We start from the raw sequence: 6000 nt of genomic DNA on the forward strand, positions 1-6000 counted from the left end.
ACATTCTATGCATTGCATCGCATGGCATCACATAACAATGTGAATGAGATTCGTTTTGAAAATAGAGCATTCGCGTCGTAATAATCAGGTAGTGAGCCAATTTACAACTCGATAAGCAAAATAGAGAGACTCGATATAACCAACCAAGCGTGAGTACAACTCGATAAGCAAATTAAAGACTTAAAGAGCGTGACATACAACTCAATAAGTAAATGTACAACAACTTGATAAGCATATAGGCGTGACTCCGCGAGAATCGATCACCGGAGGGCATTGGAGGTTGTGGAATTCCCTAATCCTCAGCATAAACAGCTCAGAGAACACGGAGGAAGACCACCGGCCAGAGATAAAGGCCATCGGCCGTGAGAAATGGCCATCGGCCAGAAACTTTGATCAATTGGCCAAAAGTGGTGGCCAGTCGGCACTATATTTGGCCGGCCGGCTATGAATTATCAGAATCAGCAGAATGCTGACATCTGTCCTTCACTCAACCTTATCTTCTACAAAAAGGCCTCAGCTTCGTGGTTCTTCCCAATTCAACACTAATTTGCCCTAAATGGAAGCGCTTCTTGCCCAAAATTTCACAACTTGGATTAACAACTTGGATGGCTCGGAAAAGCTGAATTTTCGGGGTTTCGGCATAAATGCACTATTCACTCTGGGTCGTACCCCGTTACACCTCCCGTTTCTCTATGCAGCAGCAAGGTTTTGGAATCCGGTGACACATGTCTTTAGCTTTAGCGGGCAAGAAGTGTGTCCTACCTTTGAAGATTTTCGAGTTTTACTGGAATCTGAGCGTGACGAGGAGATCCTGCCCCATCTTAATTTTGGCCATGCCCAAACCTTAGGGCGAATGTGCGGACTCACTATGCGTGACGCTCGGTCTCTGATTTATGACGGAATGCTGGACATTCCCAGTTTGGTCTATCGGTTTTCTGATGCCGGCGATCGCAACGACCATCATTGGCAAGGCTTCTGGCGACACGCCCTCGGTTTGTGCATGCTATCTCATTTTCTGTTTGCCTCAGGCTCCGTTTGATTGATCGAGGTTACCCAGGGCTTGAAAGAAGGCAAGAGTTGCGTTGTCATGACTCTGGCTGAGACGTTGATGGGGTTAGATGCCTTTTATCGTCGAGAGACGACTAGATTTGTGGGGAGTCCATTATTGCTGCAGGTAAAGTTTCTCACCCAATCTCACATGTGTACTACTCAAGCCGCTCGGCCCTCAAACTCGTTTTCTCACAAAATCCTTTTCTCACTTTTTCTCTCATCGTACATCTCTCTATTCTTTATTCTCTCATTTTTCATCCTTTCCCAGGTGTGGTTGATGGACAAATTGCAGGTTCTGGACTCTTGCCCAGCATACTCAGCTCGCGGCTACTTCTTTAGGCAACGTCTGGTCGACGCCCTTGACGAGGGTTGGTGGTTCGACTGGATGTGCAATTTATCTGTCGACGTCATTGCTTGGCGGTGCTCTTGGCTCAATCTACCGGCAATGGGCTACAGCATGTCCCGACAGATTGGGATTCAGTTGATTGGCTTTACTCACTGTGTGTTCTATTTCCCATTCCGGTTCCGACGCCAGTTCGGCCATGACCAGATTTGCCCGACAGAGGGGATAGAATATCCTGCTGCCTTTTCGTTTCGAGGTGCGCAGCATGTTTGGCAGGCCACAGCATGGAGGACAAGAGAACTCCTGGCCCCCGCTCCTACTTTCAGTTGTACTTTGTCTGATGAGTGCATAGATTGGCCTAATGAGGAGGCACAGATCGGGCCCAGCTTGGCACCGGGGGCTTCGACCAGCTCTGGGAGGGGGCGCAGGAACACCTGACTTGACTATGCCCCAGATTTATTACTTTATTAGTACTTTCAAGTTTTCCTTATGAATGTAATAAAAAGCAACTTCAATTTGTATGCAAGAGCAGGAGGACTCTGTATTGAAATCAATGAACTTGAAGGTTGTGGTACTGAAAATTTTCCGTTTTGGTCCAGAGATGGTCTTAGTTGTAAAAAGATTAATTTGAACAAAATCAACTTTTATGAAAACTTTTCAAAACTATTTTCGATATGGATCAGAACTGGACACGCCTGAGATCTGTCATTGAGATGCACAAACCCCGGATCCCAGCAACTGGAAAGTTGCCCCTAGTCTGAATAGCACCGCAGCACTGCATAGCAACGGAAAGTTGCCCCTAGTCTGAAGAGCACTGCACCGGAGATCATAACCGAACTCTTGAATGCTGAATAGACAAAGATGGCCGAGATGATCAAATGGACAAAGTTGATCGGGGAGAAGTTTATGGCTGAACTTTAGGACGAAGCTGCCTACGTATCCCAAAGATGGGAATCAAGCCTTACGTAGTTTAGGCTTGGGTTCACTCGAGTATTTTCACTCTCCTTTTGCGCTCTAACTTTTGCCAAAACTGCCCTTTGCGGGTTTTCAACCTTGCGAGCTCAGTTTTTATATTTTCTAATTTTCCGTGCTCTAACTTTTACCTAGGTCGCTCTTTCTGGTTTTCAGCCTAGCGAGCCTCTCAGGGGTAATATTTCTTCAATTTGTCCATGTTGATCGGTTGGGAGAACTCTAGGCCATCTAGGTCCATCAGAACGACAGCTCCACCCGACCAAATAGACTTAATGATGTAGGGACCAGTCCAATTGGGTCTGAACTTGCCCCTTGGGTCATGGATGAGAGCTCGGTTATCCTTGAGTACCAAATCTCCTTCTTTCAAATTCCTGGACTTAACCTTCTTATTGAAAGCCCGGGCAATTCTGCGCTGATAACCTTGAACATGGTACAATGCTTTCAGTCTTCTCTCATCAAAGAGCGTGAGTTTCTCGAATCTGCTCCGCTGTCAATCTGCTTCGGCTATTTGACACTCAGCCAATACTCGCAATGATGGAACCTCAATTTCGATAGGTAGAACGGCCTCCATCCCATGGACAAATGAATACGGAGTTGCCCCAGTAGAAGTTCTAATTGATGTCCGGTAGCCCCACAGAGCAAACGACAACTTATCTGGCCAGTCCCGGTAGGTTTCCACCATCTTCTGCAGTATATGCTTGATGTTCTTGTTGGCGGCCTTAACTGCTCCGTTTGTCTGCGGCCGGTATGTGGACGACTTATGAAAAGCCACATTGTATTTCTTTAACAAATCAATCACCTCCTTCTTAAAATGGGAACCATTGTCTGAAATAATCTCGTTTGGGACCCCATAGCAGCAGATGATGTTGTTTCTGATGAATTTCGTAACATGTGAAGCCTTCAACATGGCATAAGATTGGGCCTCGACCCACTTCGTAAAGTAATCTATCGCGACCAGGATGAACTCATGCCCATTCGACCCCTTCGGAGTAACAGCCCCTATCACATCGATTTCCCAAACTGAAAATGGCCATGGCGAAGTCATATTGTACAGCTTCAACGGCAGAATGTTCATGCGATTTGCATGGATCTGGCATTTGTGGCACCGCCGAACAAAGTCGATACAATCCTCCTCCATGGTGGACCAGTAGTAACCCTGTCTGAGGATCTTCCGTGCTAGCATTACCCCATTCATATGTGCCCCACATTCTCCTCCGTGGATGGCCTCCATCAGGCGCTTTGATTCCTCAGCTTCTACACACAGCTTAAGCATTCCCAGATGACCTCTCTTATACAGCTTACCCCCGCAGATGATGAATTGAACGGCCATTCTTCTGATTGCCCTTTTATCCTTGGCGTTTGCCTCCGGTGGATACACTTCCTTCTCCAAGAAGTTTCAAATGTCGTAATACCAGGGGTTTTCGTCCTGAACTTCATCTATGGCGGCGATCGACTCGTAGGTTGGCGCAAATTTCTGGTCAATAATGATTGGACGCATCCGGACTCCGGACGGGATATCTATCATGGAAGATAGAGTTGTTAAAGAATCTACGAACTTGTTGTTCTCTCTTAGTAGATGAGCAAAATTTAGCTTCTCAAACCAAGGAATTAACAAGTCCAAGGTCCGGTGATACATCATCATCTTTTCTTCATTGACTTTCCAGTCTCCTTTTGCTTGAGACACAACAAGGTTCGAGTCCCCGATGACGTCCAACCGTCTTGCCCCTAGTTCCAGGGCTGCTTTTAGACCGACGATGCATGCCTCATATTCTGCTTCGTTGTTCGAGACTTTGAACCGGAGTTTGAAGGCTAGAGGAATACGGGAGTTGTCGGGCGCTATCAACAACACTCCTATCCCATACCCGTACTGGTTTGACGCCCCGTCAAAATACATCGTCCAAAAGTCGTCGTCGATATGCAAAATGGCCTCATCTGGGAATGAGTACTCAACTGCATCACCTCCTTCCACTAGATGATCGGTTAAGAATTCTGCTACTGCTCTTCCCTTGACCGACATGCGTGTCACATATTTTAGATCGAATTCGGAAAGCAACAACAACCAACGAGCTAGCCTACCCGTAAGTGCTGGTTTCTCGAAAAGATATTTGATGGGATCGAGTCGTGAGACCAACATTACGGAGTGAGCTAACAGGTAGTGCCGCAGCTTCCTGGTAGCCCATACCAAAGCTAAGCACGCCTTCTCCAACGGTGTGTAGCGAGTCTCATACTCTAGCATCTTGTTGCTCAGATAGTAGATGGCTCTCTCCACTTTGTCCTCTGATTCTTGCGCGAGCATGCAGCCCATTGTGGTCTCGGTTACCGAAAGATACAATATCAACAGTCTCCCCGACTCTGGTGGTGACAACACGGGCGGGTTCTATAAGTATTCCTTGATCTGTTCAAAAGCAGCTTGGCATCGGCCGTCCCATTCGAATTTCTTTCCTTTCTTCAAGAGACCAAAAAGTGGCTCACAAGTCAAGGTTAATTTTGAGATAAACCGTCTTATGAATTGCACTTTACCCAGAAAGCCTCGCACCTCCTTTTCAGTCGTTGGTGGTGGCATTTCCAGGATGGCCTTGATTTTGGAAGGGTCGACTTCGATACCTCTCTGTGTAATGAGAAACCCCAGCATTTTTCCTGCTGTAACACCAAACGTACACTTCTGAGGATTCAAACGCAACCGGAATTCTCTGATCCTTTGAAAGAACTTTTGCAAGGTGGTGTAGTGGCCCTCCCTTTCTTTGGACTTGACAATCATGTCGTCCACGAACACCTCAACCTCTTTGTGGATCATGTCATGCAATATTGTGGTCGTGGCCCGTTGATATGTAGCTCCAACATTCTTCAACCCAAACGGCATCACTCTGTAGCAGTATGTCCCCCACGGGGTGGTGAAAGCAGTCTTTTCCCGATCTTCAAGTGCCATCACTATCTGATTGTAACCTGAGAAGCCATCCATAAACGAAAGCAAAGCATGCGCTGCCGTGAAATCCACCACCTCATCAATATGTGGCAAGGGGAAGTCGTCCTTTGGGCTAGCTCTGTTCAAATCCCTGAAATCCACGCATACTCGGATTCTGCCATCTTTCTTTGGCATTGGAACAATGTTGGCCAACCAAGTCGGGTATTCGGATACCAGCAGGAAGCCTGCATCAATTTGCTTGGTGACCTCTTCCTTAATCTTGATGGCCCAGTCTGGACGAATCCTTTTGAGTTTCTGTTTGACAGGTCGGGCCTCGGGGTCAAGAGGGATCCGGTGCTGTACAATCTGAGGATCGATTCCAGGCCTGTCTTCGTAGGACCACGCGAAAACATCTTTGAAATCTTTTAATAAAGCGACTAAGCGCTCGCGTTCCTCTGAAGACAACGTGGAGCTGATCTGGAGTAGCCGCGGGTCCTTCTCAGTACCAATATTCACAGTAGTGATTTCATCAACTAAAGGTTTAACAAATCTTTCCTGCTCTTGATCAATTAATCGTTGCAAAACCGGAGGAATTTGTCCCTCGTCGTTTTCGTCAAAAGTTTGAAAGTCTTGATTTAAGCAATATATCAAAGGCACAGAAAAGTTCTCGGAAACCACATCCACATTATTCTCATTAAGTACTTCCAAACTGTCCGATTCTTCTGTTACAACA

This window comes from Camellia sinensis, chromosome 7, assembly GCF_055761805.1.
Source record: "Camellia sinensis isolate YWXY chromosome 7, ASM5576180v1, whole genome shotgun sequence".
NCBI lineage: Eukaryota > Viridiplantae > Streptophyta > Magnoliopsida > Ericales > Theaceae > Camellia > Camellia sinensis.